We start from the raw sequence: 24,509 nt of genomic DNA, 5'->3' as shown, positions 1-24,509 counted from the left end.
CTGAATTTCTGGACAAACAATATACACAGTCAATGTATAAAATTCAAGCACTTCATGTATATTAACTGTAGTCATGAATATATGCATATGTTGTCTTGGTCTGCTTTTTTGTTAAATCAAGACTGTCTTTTTCCCCCTTATATCTCTCCAAGTTAATTTCATTTCTAAGAAAAAGTACACTAACAGGAGTTGAGCTCTGTTATGATAATTGGTTTGGTTGTACTGCGTGGGCAGTGTGAGCAGCTGGAGGCCCAGCATAAGAGCTTCTGCGGTTGATGCCAAACTACATCTCACAGCTTTGAGCACATGCATATTTTTCCACCCTCTTTCTTTCATGATAACATGATCTAAATGTAAGCCAAAAATGACATAAATGAAAATCATAATTAAAAAAAAATTACAGAGTCCAGAATGAGGTTTAAACAATCATAATTCTGATTCAATTAAGATCTTAAACAGATATCATTGCCCAAAGCTTTGGCATTATTCTGTATATAGATATTGTTTCACAAATAAGAGAGCAATTTGGATAGTGTAATCATCTGAAACTGTGCTAATTGTAAGAAAAGGGAAACCCATGAATTCATCTGTCTTGTAAAAGTTAGTAAGGTCATGATGAGAATGTATTACAGGGAAATAACTCTGAAATTTAAACAGACATTTCTCAATCTGCAATCTGTGGGAAAAATTTACTTAATAAATGGATGGAGTGTAAATTTATAAAATATATAAGGAAAAAGAATTAGAAGAAGATCCAGGACGTTGAACTAGACAAAGAATTTCTGAACACACACAAAAAGGTTATGTAATAAGTACTTGTGTGTGTGTGTCTGTGTGTGTGTGTGTCTCAGCTGTGTCCAACTCTTTGCAGTCCCATGAACTGTACCCCCAGCAGGCTTCTCTGTCCATGAGATTTTCCAGGCAAGAATGCTAGAGTGAGTTGCCATTTCCTTCTCCAGGGCATCTTCCCAACCCAGGGATCAACCCAGGTCTCCTGCATTGCTGGAAGATTCTTTACTGTCTGAGCGACCAGAGAAGCTCCTTTTTATATGTTCAGACTTTATTCAAAGTAAGAAACTGTTCATTATAGAATACCACATACTGAACAAGAAACAAGATACCTGTGGAGGGAAGATACTTAAAATAAATACATTTTGACAGTTTCTTTTTGTTTTATTCTGTGAAAAATCTTTTAAGTTTAATTAGGTTCCATTTGTTTATTTTTGCTTTTTTTTTTTTTTGCCTTTGAAGACAGATCCAAAAAGAAACTATGTGAAAGAGTTTTCTGCCTATGTTCACTTCTAGAAAGTTTAGTGTTTCAGGTATTACATTTAGGTATTTAATCAATTTTTAGTGTATTTTTTTATGTGGTGTGAAATAATTTTCTAATCTCATTGTTTTGCATGTAGCTTTCCAGTTTTCCCCACCTCATTTATTGAAGAAACTATTTTTTCTCCACTGTATATTCTTGCCTTCTTTGTCACAAATAGACAATGAACACATGGTTTTATTTCTGGGCTGTCCTTTTTCATTGATCTGTAGGTCTTATTTGTGTCAGTAATATGCTATTTTGATTACTGTAGCTTTGTAGTATAGTCTGAAGTCAGGGAGTATGATAGCTTCAATAACTTTTCTCAAGATTGCTTTGGCAATTGCTTTTGTGGTGTCATAAAATTTTAGGATTGTTTGTTGTAGTTCTGTGGAAACTGTCATGAGTGTTGATAGGGGATGCATTAAATCTATATATTGCTTTGGGTATATGAACATTTTAGCAATATTAATTCTTGTTACAATACTAATTCTTACAGTCAAACAACACATCCCTCCATTTCTTTGTATCATTTTCAAATTCCTTAATCATCATTTTGTAGTTTTCAAGGTACAGGTCCTAATTGCTAGGAACTTTATTGCTTGATGAAATGGTTTCCTTGATTTCTATTTCTGTTACTTCATTACTAACATGTGGGGAAGCAACAGATTTCTGTATTCTAATCTTGTCCACTGCCACTTTACTGAATTCATTTATTCTAATTCTTTTTGGTGCAGTCTTTAGGATTTTCCATATATAGTATCCAGTCACCTGCAAATAATGATAGGGTTATTTTTTTCCCTTCAGATTTGAGTACTTTTTTGTTTCTTTTCCTTGTCTGAGTTCTGTGGCTAGAATTTCCAATGATATGTTAAATACAAGTGTATACATACTTGTCTTATTCCTGATTTTAGAGGAAAGGCTTCCAGCTTTTCACTATTGAGTATGTTGTTAACTGTGGGCTTGTCATAAAAAGGCGTTTATTGTGTTGGTATGTTTCATCTTTACCAACTTTGATGACAGTTTTTGTCATGAATGAATGCTAAATTTTGTCAAATGCTGTTCCTGCATTTATTGAGATGATCATGTAATTATTATTTCTCCTCTTGTTAATGTGTATCTCATCAGTTTATTTAAGAATATTGAATCATTATTGCATCCCTGAAATAAGTCAAACTAGATCATGGTGTATGATTCTTTATATATATTTTTGAATTTGATTTGTTAACATTTTATTGAAGATATTTGCATTTATATTCATTAGAGATAATGACAAAAAAATTTTTTGTAGTGTCTTTGTCTGGTTCGGGTGTCAGGGTAATGGTGGTCTTATAGAATAAATTTGGGAATGTTTCCTTCTCATCAATTTTGTTGAATGACTTCAGGATAGATATTAGCTCTACATATGTTTGGTAGAATTCTCCTGTGATACCATCTGGTCGTAGACTTTTGTTTTATAGGAGAATATTTATTATAAATTCAATTTCGGTACTAGTGATTAGTCTGTTCAGAGTGCCTATTTCTGCCTATACACTTTTGAAAGATTGTATTATGTTTTTCCAGAAATTTGCCCATTTCTTCTAGGTTGTTCATTTGTTAGCATTTGACTGTTCTTAGTGTTCCCTTATGATTTGTTATATCACTGTGATATCAGTTGTACATATACAATGGATTAAAACTCATTGGTAAAAAAAAAAAAAATGAAATTTTGTAATTTGCAAAATGTTGATGGACCTGGAAGGCATTATGATTAGGGAAATATGTCCAACAAAGCAAACACTCTGTTATCACTTATGTTGTTGTTATTGCTAAGTCGTGTCTGACTTTTGAAACTATAGCCTGCCAGGCTCCTCTGTCCATGGAATTTCCCAGGCAAGAATATTAGAGTGGGTCACCGTTTCCTTCTCTAGTTATCAGTTATACATGAAATCTAAAAAACAAAACGAGTCAATGTATATTACAAAATAGAAACATACTTACAGATATAGAGAACAAACCAGTGGCTGCTAGATATTGAGAGATACAAACTACCCTGTGCAAACAAAATAAGTAACAAGGGTATGTTGTACAGAACAGGGAAACACATCTATTTTTTTTTTTGTTAAAACTTTAAGTGAGATACTATGCTGTACACCTGAAACTAATACAGTAAATTATACTTCAATAAAATGTATGAACCAATGTAATCTTATGTAAAATATAAGGCAATAAATGGTTCGAGAAGAAAATGAGCAAAAGACATAGACATTTATTTCACTAAGGTATATATACAGATGGCAAGTAAGCCCAAGATAACGTCAACAGTGTTAGTCATGGGAAAATGCAAATTAAAACCACAATGAGATGCCATTACACTCCTATCAGAATGGAAAAAATAAGAAATAATGAAAGTATCAAGTGTTACAAAGGATATGAAGAGATGAGTCACTCATACACTAGGGACAGTATTAAATTATATAGCCACTCTGGAGATTATTTTGGCATTTTCTGAAAAAACCAAAGATACACTTCCCACAAGGTCCAGAAATTACTCTTGTTCAGTGATGCTGGAGAAATGAAAACTTATGTTCACACAAAAACATGAACGTGAATGCTCAGAGCATCTCTATTCATAATAATTGAACACTGAAAAAAACCCAAATATCCTTCAATGGGTGAATTTTTAGACAAATTATTATATATCCATGCTATAGAATACTGCTTAGCATTATAAAGAAGTAAACTACTTAGAAACCTAGTGACTTAGATGGTTCTCACGATATTATACTGAATCTTAAAAGTTACTTACTATGCAATTATATGTGTGTAATTTCTTTAAGTGACAAAATTATGGAGATAGAAAAAGGATTAGTGGTTCCAGGGCATAGGAATGAGAGTGGAAAGTAAGAGGGTGGGAGAGAGTGCCATAGGAAAGGATAGTTATCAAAGGGGTATCAAAGCATGAGTATCCTTATGATTTTGAAACTGTTCTTAGAACTGTATTTTGGCTAAAGCTATGGTTACATGGATACACCTGTATGATAAGATTATAGAGAATTAAATACACACATATAAACATACACACACACACACACACACACACATATAAACATGACTGTATGTAAAAAGTGAATCCAAATAAGTTTGGTGGGTGGAGTCATTGTCAATTTCCCAGTTGTTATATTGTGCTTTGGTTATGTAGAGTGTCACCATTGGAAAAAAGAGGTGAAAGGTATAGCTAACCTCCCTAAGGTATTTCTTACAACTACATGTTAATTTACATTATCTAAAAATAAAAAGTTTAATTAAAAAAAGCTTTATTTTAATCCAACAGCAAAAGAGTGCATACCATGAATTTTTATATTCAAAAACTGGCAAAATTTTCTGTGGTGTTACATGTAAGGATAGTGGGGAAGGTCATGAATTAAATGATTTTATAAGAAGGTGATTGTATATGATTATATATAAGTAATATATGTTATTATGTTTTCTTTCTTGATCTGATTCTATTTGTAAGTACTTCCATATTGCAAAAATTCGTCGAATAATACACTTGTCTTGTGCATTCTTCTGTTCATTTTTTTTTTCAATTTTTAAGAAAGTTTACTTATAAAGGACTGTTTGGGCATGATATGCTTGAGGAAAAAATGAACTTGACCGTCACATTTTTTTAAACCACTTAATTAAAGTATGATTAATATATAAGTATCTATACACACATTTCTACAAATATTAAGATCACAGAACTATTTGAAAAAATATACATATACTTATATATAACTTTATATATATGTATATAAATCTGTTATATATTTGAGAAATTCTGAATTAGTGGATCAAAAAGTCTGTATATGAACAAGTCACTGGAAAATACTTGACATCTTAAATCCTTGGAGTTCTGAGAAGCGGGACAAATTGATCAAGCTTTAGGAAAGAAGAATGTCTTAATTATGTAATTACCTATCTTTCAGAAAGAGAGATTTATAATCAAATCATTTAATTTAACTACTAACATAACCTCATACAATAGTTTAGAAGGAAATTTGTTACTGAACAACAGAATGATCTCTGTTCGTTTCCAAGGCAAAATATTCAATATCACAGTAATCCAAGTCTATGCTACAACCAGTAACTCTGAAGAAGCTGAAGTTGAACGGTTCTATGAAGACCTACAAGACCTTTTAGAACACCCAAAAAAGATGTCATTTTCATTATAGGGGACTGGAATGCAAAAGTAGGAATTCAAGAAACACCTGGAGTAACAGGCAAATTTGGCCTTGGAATACGGAATGAAGCAGGGCAAAGACTAATAGAGTTTTGCCAAGAAAATGCACTGATCATAACAAACACCCTCTTCAAACAACACAAGAGAAGACTCTACACATGGACATCACCAGATGGTCAACACTGAAATCAGATTGACTACATTCTTTGCAGCCAAAGATGGAGAAGCTCTATAAAGTCAACAAAAACAAGACTAGGAGCTGACTGTGGCTCAGATCATGAGCTCCTTATTGCCAAATTCAGATTTAAATTGAAGAAAGTAGGGAAAACCACTAGATCATTCAGGTATGACCTAAATCAATCCCTCATGATTATACAGTGGAAGTGAGAAATAGATTTAAGGGACTAGATCTGATAGATAAGAGTGCCTGATGAACTATGGAATGAGGTTCGTGACATTGTACAGGAGACAGGGATCAAGACCATCCCCATGGAAAAGAAATGCAAAAAAGCAAAATGGCTGTCTGGGGAGGCCTTACAAATAGCTGTGAAAAGAAGAGAAGCAAAAAGCAAAGAGAAAAGGAAAAATATAAGCATCTGAATGCAGAGTTCCAAAGAATAACAAGAAGAGATAAGAAAGCCTTCCTCAGCGATCAATGCAAAGAAATAGAGGAAAACAACAGAATGGGAAAGACTAGAGATCTCTTCAAGAAAATTAGAGATACCAAGGGAACATTTCATGCAGAGATGGGCTTGATAAAGAACAGAAATGGTATGGACCTAACAGAAGCAGAAGATATTAAGAAGAGGTGGCCAGAATACACAGAAGAACTGTACAAAAAAGATCTTCAAGACCCAGATAATCACGATGGTGTGATTACTGACCTAGAGCCAGACATCCTGGAATGTGAAGTCAAGTGGGCCTTAGAAAGCATCACTACGAACAATGCTAGTGGAGGTGATGGAATTCCCGTTGAGCTATTCCAAATCCTGAAAGATGATGCTGTGAAAGTGCTGCACTCAATATGCCAGCAAATTTGGAAAACTCAGCAGTGGCCACAGGACTGGAAAAGGTCAGTTTTCATTCCAATCCCAAAGAAAGGCAATGCCAAAGAATGCTCAAACTACCGCACAATTGCACTCATCTCACACACTAGTAAAGTAATACTCAAAATTCTCCAAGCCAGGCTTCAGCAATATATGAACTATGAACTTCCTGATGTTCAAGCTGGTTTTAGAAAAGGCAGAGGGACCAGAGATCAAATTGCCAACATCCGCTGGATCATGGAAAAAGCAAGAGAGTTCCAGAAAAACATCTATTTCTGCTTTATTGACTATGCCAAAGCCTTTGACTGTGTGGATCACAATAAACTGTGGAAAATCCTGAATGAGATGGGAATACCAGACCACCTGACCTGCCTCTTGAGAAACCTATATGCAGGTCAGGAAGCAACAGTTAGAACTGGACATGGAACAACAGACTGGTTCCAAATAGGAAAAGGAGTATTTCAAGGCTGTATATTGTCACCCTGCTTATTTAACTTACATGCAGAGTACATCATGAGAAACGCTGGACTAAAAGAAGAAACAGCTGGAATCAAGATTGCCGGGAGAAATATCAATAACCTCAGATATGCAGATGACACCACCCTTATGTCAGAAAGTGAAGAGGAACTACAAAGCCTCTTGATGAAAGTGAAAGTGGAGAGGGAAAAAGTTGGCTTAAAGTTCATCATTCAGAAAACGAAGATCATGGCATCTGGTCCCTCACTTCATGGAAATAGATGGGGAAACAGTGGAAACAGTGCCAGACTTTACTTTTTTGTGCTCCAAAATCACTGCAGTTGGTGATTGAAGCCATGAAAATAAAAGACATTTACTCCTTGGAAGGAAAGTATGACCAACCTAGATAGCATATTCACCAACAAAGGTCCATCTAGTCAAGGCTACGGTTTTTCCTGTGGTCATGTATGGATGTGAGAGTTGGACTGTGAAGAAGGCTGAGTGCTGAAGAATTGATGCTTTTGAACTGTGGTGTTGGAGAAGACTCTTGAAGAGTCCCTTGGATAGCAAGGAGATCCAACCAGTCCATTCTTAAGGAGATCAGCCAGTCCTGGGATTTCTTTGGAAGGAATGATGCTAAAGCTGAAACTCCAGTACTTTGGCCACCTCATGTGAAGAGTTGACTCATTGGAAAAGACTCTGATGCTGGCAGGGATTGGGGGCAGGAGGAGAAGGGGACAACAGAGGATGAGATGGCTGGATGGCATCACTGACTCCATGAACGTGAGTCTGGGTGAACTCCGGGTGTTGATGATGGACAGGGAGGCCTGGCGTGCTGTGTTTCATGGGGTTGCAAAGAGTCAGAAACGACTGAGCGACTGACCATGAACTGAACTGAATGTATCATTTGGAGATATTCAGTAGATGTCATTTATTCACTTTATATCTATTTTCTAATTAAGTGGGAAATTATAGAATATGAGGGGGGTAAATAGTTCTGAGACAAATAAAAAATATGTCTAAAAAATCAAAGAGCTTTCATATAGCATAGAAATATCAGTTATGAATAAACTAGTAAATGAAAATTTCAGATACTTTATTTTGTTACATTTGAACATAAAATATTTTTGGGAAAAATAAGTGAAAACATAACTATTAAGCAGGAAAATTGGCACATTTAACACACTGTCTCTCTCTCTTTCTCTCTGTACATATATCTGTGTGTACATATTAGTTCCTAATTTTGTTTTAAGCCCTAGATCCCAAGCCTTTAATTCTAATTAATGTACTTGCCAAGACGTGCTGATTATTAGGGGCTTCCCATGTGGTTCAGCAGTAAAGAATCACCTGCCAATGCAGGAGACACAGGTTTGATCTCTGGGTCAGGAAGATCCCCTGGAGAAGGAAATGGCAACCCACTCCAGTATTCTTGCCTTGGAAATCCATGGACAGAGGAGGCTGGTAGTTACAGTTCATGGGGCTTCAAGGAGCTGAACAAAACTTCGTGATTAGATGACAACTGATTATTAGGGAACAATCGTGGATGTAGATGCTCTAGAGAAGAATCTGGTGCAGCTGGGTTGAATATTCTTATATAAAATGAAATCTAAACATTCATACAAAGATGCAATTCTTTTTTAGTTTACTAGCTATCCTATAAAGTTAAGTTTTAACTTGTGCTCTTCTTTAAAGTTCTATGAATACTGCTATTTGGGGTGATTTTTTCTGGCATATTTGCATTTCTCCAAGTGGAATTTCATTTTCTTATATTTATTACTGTATTTGTAACCTCTCTAGGTCAATTTATTTCTCTGTTTATTCTACTCTTTTGTACACCTGCCAATTTATTATCATTCATGCATCCCTCTGATATGCCCTTTCCTTGCCTTTCAAGATCATTAATTTAATACTAAAGAAGATTACCACTCACACTAGCCCTTAAAACTTTCTTCTTGATATTCTCCACATCCCATTCAATGATATGTGTCATTACCCTTTCTTTATGAATTTCGGGCCTGTTTTCAATCTATAAAATCATTCTCCAAACCCATTTAAGATAACTTTGCAAATATTATTATATGGAATGTTGTCAAATATTTCATAAACATATAAGATTGACATAGGATAATACACACGGTATCTAGAATATCTGATTTATTTTCTCGGGAAATATCTGTGTGTGTGTGTGTGTGTGTGTGTGTGTATAGAGAAAGTCATCTATATTTTTAAGCTCCTGATCATTACATACATTTTGAAACATCAGAAGCATCAAACAGATGCAATTAGTTCTTTATAAATGTAGCCAGTGTTACCATTATCTAGCTAGCTAGCTATTTCCCTGGAAAACAAACCTACACACACACAAACACTTACTTTGAGGTTGTCTGTTCAGTGTCTCACTTGATATGTCATGTCGAAATAGTCTGATTTCCTCTTTTACTCAGAAATATATCTTCAATCAAAAAAGTATGCGGTTGAGTCCAGTACTGACAGTTTTTCAGATCTATCAGAATTGTAGTAGTATTTAGTATGCAGTATATTTGCTAATCTGGAGAAGGAAATGGCAACCCGCTCCAGTACTCTTGCCTGCAGAATCCCATAGACGGAGGAGCCTGGTAGGCCACAGTCCACGGGTCGCAAAGAGTCAGACATGACTGAGCGACTTCACTTTCACTTTCATATTTGCTAATTCCTTTAGTTCATTTAAATTTTGTAAAGTACATATAATGTTTTGTTAATAGCTTCTACCATAATATACAACTTCCGATAAAACAAGTGGTTTGCATAGTAATTGTTACCTCTTGGTTTAGTAAATAAAGTTTCCATATAATCACAAGTCTGAACAAGTCAAGTTGGGAATAATCCAGCTTTTATCCATTTGCCAAATATTTTATTTAACATCTTTTACTTTTTCATGCACTCTTCTGGAGTCTTAAGATATAATACAAAACAATATTTTAAAAACCCAATTTTGAAGACATGATTGTCTGACAAGTATTTCAGGTGAGAACAAATGGGAATTGCATAAACATATGTCGCAATGTGTATTATGCTAGTCTTGTTTTCATAGGACACTTTGGTTGATGTGATCATGTTCAGTAATGGTACATCGTAAATTCTTTATTAAAATATTGCAGGTAGCAAAATTATAAGAAACAAGTTGGGTATTTTCACTTACATGGAAATAATCTATTTTATCACTTCAATTTTCATATTACTTTTCTTTCAATTCATTATTTAAGGCATATATTATTTGGTATTTTTTCCCCCCAAGAATGGCAATTTGGCTCTATTTGCCTTTTACTGTTAGAAGTTTTTTACTATAAGTTTTACTGTTAGAAGTTTTGTTTTTGTTTTTTCACTAAATGTGAAAACTTCATAGCATATATAATCATTCTCCATTGGAATATAAAATTCACATTTTCAGGGAATCACAGTTTCTCATTTTTCATTGGCTGAACTTTTTCAGTAGGTAAAAATATAATTATTCATTAGTTAGAATTTAGTTATCTTCATTATGTATATTTAAATCCATAACAATTTCCATTCTACTGTGTCATACTTACACCTCTACATTTTCTATTTTCTTATGCTCTCATAAGTTATACGGAGACTGAATGGATTTCAAGTCATTTATTTTTACAACTTCTGGTCGATTCTGGGAGTTATTTTGAAGATTTGACATTTTTGCCAAAATCAATTTTGGTATAACTTCTAAGTAGCCTCTATCATAATTTCTATTAAAATAGAAAGTATTTCAAGGAAAAAGTAGGTTTACTTATTGACTTGGGGTCAACTCTTCCTTTAGACATCTTGGCTGGGATGCTCATTACTTATGGGAACTCTCAAAATGCTTTAATTTAGTTCAAAATTAGAAGAAAATAATAAACTTTTAGGTCAAACATTATTTTAATTTATAATGTTAATATATTAATCTTTATATCCATGTAGTTATAAAACATAATTTGAATATTTTAATATTTGTTTAAATGGAAAAAAGGGGAAAAGAAAGCAAAAATGCAAATATCCCACAGAAGTCATAATGAAGTTGATTGATCCTGTTTCTCTTTATTGAAACATGGGAAGCTGTGGGATTATTGATGAATATAATCAGTGACTATATACAGAAGTGCTGTGGTCCAGCCCCGGTGGATCCAGGGATTTTGAAGTGGGGACGGCGTCGATGAGGATCAGGAAACAACTGCTTAATTAAACATTAATTAAGGATATAAAGAGTGATTAAATAAGGATAGCTCAGTGAGGAAATTCAGTGGAGAAAAGAGGCTGAATAATTAGCCAGAAAGTGAGTGAAAGAAAGACATGGGGAGACCAAGCTTCGGTGAACAAGGCCCACACTTTATTTTCCAAAGTAGTTTTTATACCTTAAGTTATGCATAGAGGATAATGGGGGAAGGGGTAGAGTCATGCAGTAAGCCAGGCTTTCTTCCTGCAAACTTATCATATGCAAAAGTTTAGGTGATTTGCATCATCTTCTGGCCCGGAGGCCTGTTAACATTTTAAGACCCTTTCTTCAGAAAACTTATTTTTCTCTAAAGGTGATTAGTCAGGCGCCACCCTCCAAAAGCATTATATAAAGTTGCATTCCTACAGAGCAAAGGTGTGGTGGGCTATAACAAGAAAAAGAATTAACTCAAGGGTCCAAGGTTACAAACATTAAAGCTACTACTTACACCAATCATATTAATCAATACACTGCCAGGGACACAGCAGGTAAGGGATATGGAAACTTAGCAGCAAACATTGGCCCAACAAGTGAAAAACCCTTCACCAATACAATTTCTAATCAATCTTTTAACTGCTCAAAGGACTCTGTATTCAGACAGTTTAGAACATCTCATGCCTCTCACGGTTGTGAACTAAAACACTTGTCACGCCCAGGAACTTTATTAACTGGAGCTGTAATTTAACTCTTTTTCAGAGAGAGGTGGTGGGGGACAGGCCCCCATAAAGTCAGAGGTGTAGGTGAGAGCACAAAGCAGTAAAGTAGGCAGACTCTGGTTTTGGGGGTAGATGCTCGAGAATTTCCAGGGGGACTCCTGAGGCTGGATCCCACCTTTGCCTATGCCGAGCCTCCTTCCTCATGACCTTTGCCATGGACGGAGTTCCTCACGCTGGCTCCTGGCACAGAAGATTTATTCTATACACATTAGTCAAACTATTGTATTTTTTGTGTGTGTATTTGCTGAGTGAAAGCCATTTCCAAGCCTTTTATACATTTTCTAATCCCCACCACTGTCATATTAAAGAATTGCTTATAAGGAAAATAACAGTTGAATGAGCAAGTTGATTCTTGCGTAGTGGAGAAGAGCAAGTGAACCCTAAGCCCTTCAGGTTTAGTATTAAATAAATAATACTAAATGATAAATACTAAATAATACTAATAATAAGTAAATAAATATACACAGAGTAATGGGGAAAAATACATTTGACCAAACATAGAGAATAATTTAATAAATTTTATTCTCTCTATGTATGTATGAAAGTCCCCCAAATTTTTATAAAATCTTGCCCTCAATGATCTTCTCTATATTCTGTATATAATTAAATGATAAAATATTTCAAAACTAACTCATAGTGAATAATAAGATTTAGGTTAATTTTTGAGGTTATGTTAGAAAAGAAAAAAATCATAAAGAAAACTGCTAAATTACTTAGACCATAGTTCTGTAAGTTAAATCACTGCCTCAATCTGTATGGTTGTAGTTCTTGATGTTCATAAGTACTAAAAGTATCTTCATTAATTAATAATAGATCTTCTCTTTCTACCCTTAATTCAATTATTTCCTGCAGATTGAGCTTTAAAAGAATACTGATACACAAAATATAATTAAACTATCTAATTGAAATGCATTCAGTTTAATTATATTGAAGAAGGTATAAGCATTATACCATTATAAACATGTAGCTTTTTAATTTTCTTAATGTAGGAAGAAAAACTATAATAAAAATTAAACTGTGGGTTTTATATTTTGTACTTTTATTGACTGATCATCAGAGGAAAGTATATGATTGTCTTGGGAGGTGGTATTATTTCATTCAAACTTTGTGATTTAGGGGTGGGGACAGGCTAGGCGAGATCCACATTCTTTGATATGATCGCATAAACTCTTATTTAAATGTCTTAAAGATATTCAGTGTTAAAAGAAATACAATGCAAAAGAAATGGAGATTTTTAAGTCACCTAGTAAATTTCATCAGTTATCATATCAACATGGGTAATTTAATTTCTACCTCATACTACAGTAAGCAGATGCTGTGGGTGAGCTTGTTGTTCAGTCACTAAGTTATGTCTGACTCTTTGTGACGCCATAAACTGCAGCCTGCCGGGCTTCTCTGTCCTTGACTATCTCCCTTAGTTTGCTCAAACTCATGTCCATTGAGTCAGTGATGCCATCCAACCATCTCATCCTCTGTATCCCCTTCTCCTCTTGCCCTCAGTCTTTCCTAGCATCAGGGTCTTTTCCAAAGAGTCAGTTTTTTGCATCAGGTGGCCAAGGTATTAGAGCTTCAGCTTTAGCACCAGTCTTTCCAGTGAACATTCAGGGTGTATTTCCTTTAGGATTGACTGGTTTGGTCTCCTTGCTGGCCAAGGGACTCTCAGAAGTCTACTCCAGTACCACTGTTCAAAAGCATCAATTAGAGTAATTATCCCAATGTCTTTCTTTAATACTGGTTTGCCTGGCCTAATTCCAACTGGATTTTGCCCAGGGCATCATAAGTGAGATTTGCCACAGGGTTTCTGAGAAAACCTTTTTCCCTGGATAAATAGAATAAGCTTAAGTGTACAGAAGCATTGTCTCTTAGCTGCATTCCTTTGATATTCCCTTTCCCCTTTGGTATGGATATGATACTTTGAGCATTGGCACATGTATTATTTCTGTGAGTGTGAAAAACATGTGTGCCTGGATGGTAGAACACAAAAGCAAAAAGTGTTACACCCTTGGCTTCACTGATGGGCTAGACTAAACCCAGATAGAATCTACTTCTAGAGTTTCTACTACATAAGATAAATCAAAGTGTCTCTTAAGTCATCATTATTTGTGAGTTCATTTTTTACATCATAAAGAATGAAATAGTCCCTGATATCTTCATACTACAGCTTCTTTTTTACATTCCTTTATGGGAGTATCTTTGGGAAAATCTGTTTACTTCATTGGCACATTAAATTATTATAAAAATACTTGTGAATTTTATTGCAAAGATTCAGTAATAGTAGGATTTATCCAAGTTTTTATAGCTCAATATATGTATATTACTTAACTCTCTGTTTATCTGTTTAATTATGTAAGCATGCCATACTAATGGTGATAAGAGAATATCTCACTATGGATTTAATTTTCATTTTTCTAATTACTAGTGACATAAAATCTCCTTTCGTATGTGTGTTGGCCATTTGTGGATTTTTTTCCCAGTGAATTGCCTTTGCTGTTTTTGCTCCTTTATTTGCTTGTCATTTTGTTCTCATAAAATTCTTGATGGTCTTTATAGTTTATAAACATTACAGTCAAATTTATTTTCCTCTGTGAAAGGGCTTTGCTTTTTTGTACTTCATCAAAAAATCTCTCCCTGCTAGAACATTATTAAGATTTTGTCCTCTATTATTTAAGTTGCTTTTACATTTAGCTAATTAATCCATATTGAATTAAAATGTGTATATCCTGGGAAATAAGGATATGATTTTTATATTCACCATGTAGATAAACTTTTGCTATTATAAATGAGGCCATCTCCCCATTTACAGATTTTAAGAATATGTAGAGATGAAATTGCATTTTATGTATCTATAAATTTTGATTTATCTAGCCACTTTGCTGAAATGTCTTATATTTGAACAAGACTCTCATATTTCCTAAGATTCTCTTTGTATGGAAAACCATATTTTTCCATTCTTTCTTAAATTCTTATTTCTTATTCTCATGCTGTTTGCCTGGTTTGGACCTCCAAATTATCATTGAAAATAAGTGACTGTGATTTTGAAAAGTTGCTGTGAAGTATTTGGTTGCATTTCTTCCATTTCCAGGTAAGAGTTAAGGTCACTTTCCTCTGAACTGGGATAGGATTTGTGACTTCTTTGACCAATAGAGTATGACCTAAGTGATACTATGTGGTTTTCTAGGTTACATCAGGAAAGACCTTCAGTGGAAGGTCTTATTCACTGGAACACTGGCTTCCCCCATCTGCTATGTAACAAGTTTTAGTACCAGAAGGCTATGATGCTATGAGGAATCCCAGCCACATGTGGTGGCCGTGTGTAGGCATGCCAGGCAACAGGCCCAGGTGAGCTCAGCCTTGTTAATATATACGTGAACAAAGAAGCCACCACCAGACGATACCAGTCTCCAGAAATTTGTGGGTTCTCAAGGAGTCCTTTGTATCATAGAGCAGAGAGAGTCATCTCTCTTGTGTACATTTCTAAGTTCACATTTCTAAGTCACAGATCCCATGTACATACAATTGTTGTTACTTTACATCACTAATTATTGATGGTAGTTTAGTATGTAATGATCGATAACTGGAACTGGAACAACACACTTTTCTTATTCATGTCTTCAATGAAAGTATCTTGAAGATGTCAATGTAAAATACAATATTTGGAATGAATTTTGATACTGGCTCTTCGCTGGTCCCCTTTTCTTGACTTTTCCATCTTCTAGAAGTCTCCCACATTCCTTAAGGTTCCTTACTCATCTTCAAAGCCAGCATGATAGCATCTTTGAATCTCATACTCTGATGCCCCTTTCTCTCTTTCTCTGATAAAGAATCTTAAATTACCTTAGGCCTACATGGATAATCCCCCCATGGCAAAACCCTAACATAATGGCATTGCAAAGTCTCATTTACCATGCAAGGGAACATATTCACAAATTTTGGGGATTTGGACATGGACATCTTTGGTGCAGAGGAACAATAATTCTGCCTAGTACACCATCCAATTTGCAATTGATACTAAAATTAACCTTGCCTTTGATTTCCCCAGCAATAGTCCCTAGCTATACAATTAGATCTGCCCTAGTAGAAATCTTGAACAGAAGATAGCCTTAGGTTATCCCCAAATAATCCCCAAATCTCATCACAGACAAGCTTGTGCAAAAAAATATAGTTAAGAATAGGAAGCAGGATACATATTGCCTCTCATTTTCTGCTTGTCTCCTCGGTGCTCCTGTTCATATCATAGGACTAACCATGGCCACTTTGAAATGAAGTTTAATGGTTTTTAGTAAATGGGTCTGGAAAAACTGGATATTTACATGCTAAAGGATAAAATTGAACTCCCATTTACACTACTCACATAAATAACCCAGAATGGATTAAAGATTTAAATGTAAGACCTGAAACCACAAATGCTTAGAAGAAAACAGAGAGAGAAAAAGTTCCTGATAATAGTCTTGGCAATGATTTTTTGGAATGACATCAAAAGTTTAATAAATAAGCAAAAATAAACAAATGGGGCCACATAAAACTGAAAAGCTTCTGTGGAGCCAAAGAAGCTATCAACAGAGTGTAGAGGCAATATAAGGAATGGGAGAAAATATCTGCAGACCATTTATCAGATAAGAGGTTAATGTCTAAAGTATAAAAGAAACTTACACAATTCAATCAAAACAGCAAAACAAAATTTAAGTGGGGAGAAAACCTGAATAGACTTTTTTTTTTTCCCAAAGAAGGCATATAGATAGCCAAAACATACGTCAAAAGATCCTCATTTTCTCTAATGATGGGAGATTCAAAACCACACCTCATACTTGTTGGAGAGGTTGTTTTCTAAAGGACAAGAAATACAGATGCTTTTGAGGATGTGGATTAAAGAGAACCCTATAAGGCTGTTAGTGGGAATGTGAATTGGTACAACTCATGGAAAACAATATGGAAGTGTCTCAAAAAGTTAAAAAATAACAACTACCATGTAATCCAGCATATGTACCTCATGGAAATGAAATCACTACCTTGAGGAGATATCTGCACCCCCAGGTTTATCGCAGCATTATTCACAACAGTGAAGACTGGAGAACAGCCTGTGTCCATTGACACATGAATAAGTAATTGTGGTGTGTATCTGTGTGTGTGTGTGTGTGTGTGTGTGTGTGTGTGTGTGAATGTATACATTCAATGGAATATACATATATATGTCCATACATATAATGGAGAAGGAAATGGCTACCCACTCCAGTAATCTTGCCTGGAGAATTCCATGAACAGAGGAGCCTGGCTGGCTACAGTCCATGGGGTTGCAAAGAGTCAGGCATGACTGAACAACTATCATTCACAACGGAGTAATATTATTCACTCATTAAGAAAGGAAATTCTGACATTTGCAACAACATAGATGGAATTTGGGGATATCATGTTGAGTGAAGACAGACAAAGAGAAAAAAACTATATTATCTCATTTATGTGTGATATCTTGGCGGGGAGAAAGCCAAACTCATAGAAGCAGAGAGTAGAATAGTGGTTTTCAGGAGCTGAGGTATGGAAAATGGTAAGATATTCATTAAAGGTATAAACTTCTGACATAAAACAAATAGGTTTGGGGGATCTTATATTCAACATAATGACTCTGTGCAGTGCTTAGTCACTCAGTTGTGTCTGACTCTTTCCAACCCCATGGACTGTAGCCCACCAGGCTCCTCTGTCCATGGGGATTCTCCAGGGAAGAACACTGCTGTAGGTTGCCATACCCTCCTCCAGGGAATCTTCCCAACCCAGTGATCGAACACAGGTCTCCCACATTGCAGGCATACTCTTTACTGTCTGAGCTACCATGGAAGCCCAAGAATATGGAGTGGATAGCCTATCCCTTTTCCAGGGGATCTTTCAGACTCAGGAACCAAACCAGGGTCTCCTGCATTGCAGGCAGATTCTTTACCAGCTGAGCTACCAGAGAAAGCCCCACAGGATGACTATAGTTAACAATATTGTATTATATACTTGAAAGTTTATAAGAGAGTAGATCTTATATGTTCACCCCCACCAAAATTATAAGAGATGATGAATGTGTTAACTAATATTTTAGAGGTATTCATTTTACAATATATACATATATCAAAGTATCATGTTGTATGCCTTAAATGTCAGGTGTATCTCAGCAAACCTAGAACAAAAGGGTATATATTCTCTCTTGGATCTTGTTTCCTACATGCTGAACTAATTTGGTACAGTTAAATGCCATGTACAGCAACATAATGAATAGTTTGGATGGTTATGTTCAAAAGGCACTAATATGGCAGATTGAACTTGTGCCACATCGCAGGAGAATCAGATACAATACCAAAGACTGAAATATTTAAATTCATGGCCATCATTAAAAATAAAATGAAGGAAGAATTACCGTTGTTTCTCATTCAATAAGTTGTGTCTGAATCTTTGAGACCCCATCACTGCAGCACGCCAGGCTTCTTTGTCCTCCACTGTCTCCCAGAGTTTGCTCGAGTTCATGTCCGTTGAGTCAGTGATGCTAACTATCTCATCCTCTGCTGTCCGTTCTCCTTTTGCCTTCTATCTGTTCCAGTATCAGGGTCTTTCCCAATGAGTTTGCTCTTCACATCAGGTGGCCAAAGTTTTGGAAGAATAGAAGTGGTAAAATTTTCAAATGGATTAACTAATTATTTGTGTTTGACTGATTTATTTGGGGAAAAAAATGATCCCATATTTCCCTTCAAGTATTAACAAGCAGGTCAATGGATTATAGTTTAATGGGATGTTCTTTAGAAACTTGGAGAACTGATATTCCTCTTTGAGACTGCTGTTACCAGTTGCTCTTTCTTGAACAAGGTTCATTCATCATCAGTCTTGTTCTCAGGTTTAAGTGTGAGTCACTATAGTACAGGTTTCTGTATGTGCCAGGTCATGTAACATGCTAATCCAGAACTTCTGTAGAGCAGTTAAGGTTAACTTCAACAATGATTACTAGTTTATTTCATTGCTTGTGTTACCTGAAGAAGCTGGTGTATTGTCCTTTCAAAGATTGAATATTCTATTTAAATGTAAACCACATTCATGGCCCAATTCCTAAATGTTATATACCATGCTATGTGTAAACACAATTTGATTTCAAAAGATATTAACCTGAATTTTAAAATTCCTGTATTAGACCAGACATAAAATACCGTGCAAAGTAGAAAGTGCTTTCCAATAGCTCATTTCTCTAAACAATATCATTACATTGGATATCACTCTTTTAGGCTTATTGAAACCCATTGCTGCTGTTTTTTTTTTCCCCCTTGCTTTCATTCTGAGACCACACCTTGGTCCCAGATACTTGGTGTCAGATAATGTTATATGGTTGTTATTGTTTAGTGGCTAAATCACATCCAACTCTTTTGCAACACAGGAGCTTAAACACAATTCATACATAATACCTAGTTTCTGAATATTTTGTTTTTCTGTTTCCTCTTCAGTTATAGTACCATGGCCTCACCATCCATTTATCATCACACTGAGTTTTGTCTTGTTGCTGTAGAATGTGTTCATATTTTACCTATATTTGCTACATATTGAATCACTAATGTTAACCACTGAATTAAATTATCAAGAGATATTGGATGGTATAATTAGTAGCATATGTGACTATGAAATTGCAAAAATATACAAAAATATTCCTCAAGTGGATTTTTTGTGAAATCCAAAGGCATAAATATAAAATCTAATTTTGAGGATTTTTTTCACAGGAATCAAAGAATAAATTCCTCAGGTGTTTTTCTTTCTTTTTACTTAATTATAAAGCTTTCATAATTTGTTAAGTATCCTTCTATCAATAAGTTGTCCCCTAACCTGTAATGTTTTCTAAATCTCCTATAAAACATTTCAGATAAACAGATTTTTGTCTCTTCTCCTGAAGATTTTGATTATGTATGTCTGGTCTGGGATGTAGGAGTTCATATTTTTAATAAGCGCCCTCATTATTTCTGATTCACAGTCACATTTGGAAACACTAATGTAGATTCCCTCTTGACCTCTTGCTAATACTGAAGTCCAAAGTGAGCTTTCAGAAAGTACTGAATTGCAGCCAATGCATAGTGAAATTCTTTTTTTTTTTTTTTTTAACAACTGCTGTCTATGACAGTATTCTGTATTGTTGATTTAAGATAGATCCTTATGCCAATGTAAGGAAGGAAAACTTCAATTTGCTCTCTTTGGGAGCTTGTCTTAAATTCATGTCCATACAGGATCATTAAACTTCCATACAGAGGCAGAACACAGGAATGGCTATTCCTGATCAAGGCCATCATTTGTCACTCAGAGAGAAACTGTATATACTTAGTTTTTGGACATGCATTGAACTGAAACACTGTACTAAAGCAACAGAAATGAAGGAAAATCTTTGAAGTTTTAAGTTGATCATGATAATATCTGGTGCTTCAGTCCTAAATGAATCACAATATACCCATTTTAAAAATGGATATTATCTTCTAATTTACACCCCACAGCTGAATTCATAAGCAATTATTTACTAAATAAGGATATAAATTATGAGGTAATGGCTGTCTGGGAGGCCTTACAAATAGCTGTGAAAAGAAGAGAAGTGAAAAGCAAAGGAGAAAAGGAAAAATATAAGCATCTGAATGCAGAGTTGCAAAGAATAGCAAGAAGAGATAAGAAAGCCTTCCTCAGCGATCAATGCAAAGAAATAGAGGAAAACAACAGAATGGGAAAGACTAGAGATATCTTCAAAAAATTAGAGATACCAAGGGAACATTTCATGCAAAGATGGGCTTGATAAAAGACAGAAATGGTATGGACCTAACAGAAGCAGAAGATATTAAGAAGAGGTGGCAAGAATACACAGAAGAACTGTACAAAAAAAGATCTTCACGACCCATATAATCACGATGGTGTGATCACTGACCTAGAGCCAGACATCCTGGAATGTGAAGTCAAGTGGGCCTTAGAAAACATCACTATGAACAAAGCTAGTGGAGGTGATGGAATTCCAGTTGAGCTATTTCAAATCCTGAAAGATGATACTGTGAAAGTGCTGCACTCAATATGCCAGCAAATCTGGAAAACTCAGCAGTGGCCACAGGACTGGAAAAGGTCCGTTTTCATTCCAATCCCAAAGAAAGGCAATGCCAAAGAATGCTCAAACTACCACACAATTGCACTCATCTCACACGCTAGTAAAGTAATGCTCAAAATTCTCCAAGCCAGGCTTCAGCGATACGTGAACCGTGAACTTCCTGATGTTCAAGCTGGTCTTAGAAAAGGCAGAGGGACCAGAGATCAAATTGCCAACATCCGCTGGATCATGGAAAAAGCAAGAGAGTTCCAGAAAAACATCTATTTCTGCTTTATTGACTATGCCAAAGCCTTTGACTGTGTGGATCACAATAAACTGTGGAAAATTCTGAAAGAGATGGGAATACCAGACCACCTGACCTGCCTTTTGAGAAATCTGTATGCAGGTCAGGAAGCAACAGTTAGAACTGGACATGGAACAACAGACTGGTTCCAAATAGGAAAAGGAGTATGTCAAGGCTGTATATTGTCACCCTGCTTATTCAACTTATATGCAGAGTACATCATGAGAAACGCTGGGCTGGAAGAAACACAAGCTGGAATCAAGATTGCTGGGAGAAATATCAATAACCTCAGATATGCAGATGACACCACCCTTATGGCAGAAAGTGAAGAGGAACTCAAAAGCCTCTTGATGAAAGTGAAAGTGGAGAGGGAAAAAGTTGGCTTAAAGCTCAACATCCAGAAAATGAAGATCATGGCATCTGGCCCCATCACTTCCTGGGAAATAGATGGGGAAACAGTGGGAACAGTGTCAGACTTTACTTTTGTGGGCTCCAAAATCACTGCAGATGGTGACTGCAGCCATGAAATTAAAAGACACTTACTCCTTGGAAGGAAAGTTATGACCAACCTAGATAGCATATTCAAAAGCAGAGACATTACTTTGCCAACAAAGGTCCGTCTAGTCAAGGCTATGGTTTTTCCAGCAGTCATTTATGGATGTGAGAGTTGGACTGTGAAAAAGGCTGAGTGCCAAAGAATTGATGCTTTTGAACTGTGGTGTTGGAGAAGACTCTTGAGAGTCCCTTGGACTGCAAGGAGATCCAACCAGTCCATTCTGAAGGAGATCAGCCCTGGGATTTCTTTGGAAGGAATGATGCTAAAGCTGAAACTCCAGTACTTTGGCCACCTCATGCGAAGAGTTGACTCATTGGAAAAGAGTCTGATGCTGGGAGGGATTGGGGGCAGGAGGAGAAGGGGCCGACAGAGGATGAGATGGCTGGATGGCATCACTGACTCAATGGACGTGATTCTGAGTGGACTCTGAGAGTTGATGATAGACAGCGAGGCCTGGCGTGCTGCAATTCATGGGGTCCCAAAGAGTTGGACACGACTGAACGACTGAACTGACTGACTGATTAGAGAATAACTGAAAACAAATAATAATGATAAAAGTAATAATATTAATAATTAATAATAGCATTATTATGCTACATTTGACAGTAAACTGTCCAAAGAATTCTTAACATAAATGAGGATTATTGTATCTTTCATTGAGGTTATTTTACACACTGATATATGATAATTAAATATAAGAGATGGATTGACTAATGTTTATTATCAGCTGCTTTCTCAATGATAGGATATAAATCCTTTAGAAATAAAGAATCAGATCTAAAGCATATTTATTCCTGTGAGACATTTGGAGAAACATTATTTTTTATGAACATGTTTCAGAGAAACTTTGTCTAACAGATGTTAAGAGTAAAGTTGGCTTGGAGTCCTATGGTATCTGCGAATTAAAAGATTTTAATGTAGAAGTCATAGGTATTTTTATTTTTTAATATATGAATGAACCACACTTTGTGTTTATCTTATAAAATGTAAATGAAAGTAAAATATATGGTAATTTTGGTGCTAGGCTACCTAGTTTTTCCTGGATTGTTGCTCAGTTTAATGTTGTTGAGTTTCTAAGTCGTGTCCAACTCTTTGCGACCCCACTGATTGCAGCACGCCAGACCTCCCTGTCCCTTACTATCTCCTGGAGTTTGCCCAAGTTCATGTCAGTTGAGTCGGTGTTGCTATCCAACCATCTCATCTTGTGTAACCCTCTTCTCCTTTTGCCATCAATCTTTCCCAGCATCGGGGTCTTTTGCAATGAGTCAATTGTTTGCATCGGGTAGCATCAGTCCTTCAAATGAGTATTCAGGATTGATTTCCTTTAGGGTTGACTGGTTTGATCCCCTAGCAGTCCAAGGGACTCTCAAGAATTTTCTCCATCACCACAATTGAAAACCATCAATTTTTTATGGTCTAACTCTCACATTTGTACATGACTACTGAAAAAATCATATCTTTGACTGTACAGACCTTTATTGGCAAAGCAATGTCCATGCTTTTCAATATGCTACCTAGGTTTATCATAACTTTCCTTCCAAGAATCAAGTGTCTTCTAATTTCATGGCTGCAGTTACTATCTGCAGTGGTTTAGGAGCCCAAGAAGAGAAAATCTGTCACCGCTTCCATTTTTTCCCATTCTATTTGCCATGAAGTGATGACACCAGATGCCATGATCTTAGTTTTTTGAATGTTGAGTTTTAAGCTAGTTTTTTTTTGTTCACTTTTCTCTTTCCCATTCATCAAGAGGCTCCTTAGTTTCTCTTTGCTTTCTGCCCATCAGGGTGGTGTTGTCTGCATATCTGAGGTTTTTGATATTTTTCCTGGCAGTCTTGATTCCAGCTGTAACTCATCCAGCCTGGCCTTTTGCATGATGTACTCTGCATTTAAGGTAAATAAACAGAGTGACAATATATGGTCTTGTCGTACTGCTTTTCCAATTTTGAACCAGTCAGTTGTTCCATACAAGGTTATAACTGTTGCTTCTTGTCCCATATACACTTTTCTCAGGAGATAGATAAGACGGTCTGGTATTCCATCTCTTTAAGGATTTTCCACAGTTTGTTGTGATCTACACAGTTAAAGACTTCCACGTAGTCAATGAAGCAGAAGTAGATGTTAATGACCCAACAGATGTTGGCAATTTGATCTCTGGTTCCTCTGCCTTTTCCAAACCCCGTATATCTGGAAGTTCTCTATTCAAGTACTGCTGAAGCCTAGCTTGAAGGATTTTGAGCATAATCTTATTAGCATGGGAAATAAGTGCAATTGTACCTCAGTTTAAACCTTCTTTAGCACGCCCCTTCTTTGGAATTGGGATGAAACTGACCTTTTCCAGTCCTGTGGCCACTGCTAGGTTTTTCAAATTTGCTGACATATTGAGTGCAGCATTTTAGTTGTATCATCTTTTAGGATTTGAAATAGCTCAGCTGGGATTCCATCACCTCCACTAGCTTTGTTGGTAGTAATCCTTCCTAAGGCCCACTCGACTTCGCATTCCAGGAGGTCTGGCTCTAGGTGAGTGATCACACCATCATGATTATCTGGGTTGTGAAGATCTTTTTTGTATAGTTCTGTGTATTCTTGCCTCCTCTTCTTAATCTTTTCTGTTTCTGAAAGG

The sequence above is a fragment of the Bos indicus genome, chromosome 7 (assembly GCF_029378745.1).
Source record: "Bos indicus isolate NIAB-ARS_2022 breed Sahiwal x Tharparkar chromosome 7, NIAB-ARS_B.indTharparkar_mat_pri_1.0, whole genome shotgun sequence".
NCBI classification, from domain to species: Eukaryota; Metazoa; Chordata; class Mammalia; order Artiodactyla; family Bovidae; genus Bos; species Bos indicus.
The sequence above is the reverse complement of the archived record's forward strand: the minus strand, read 5'-3'. Positions refer to the sequence as shown.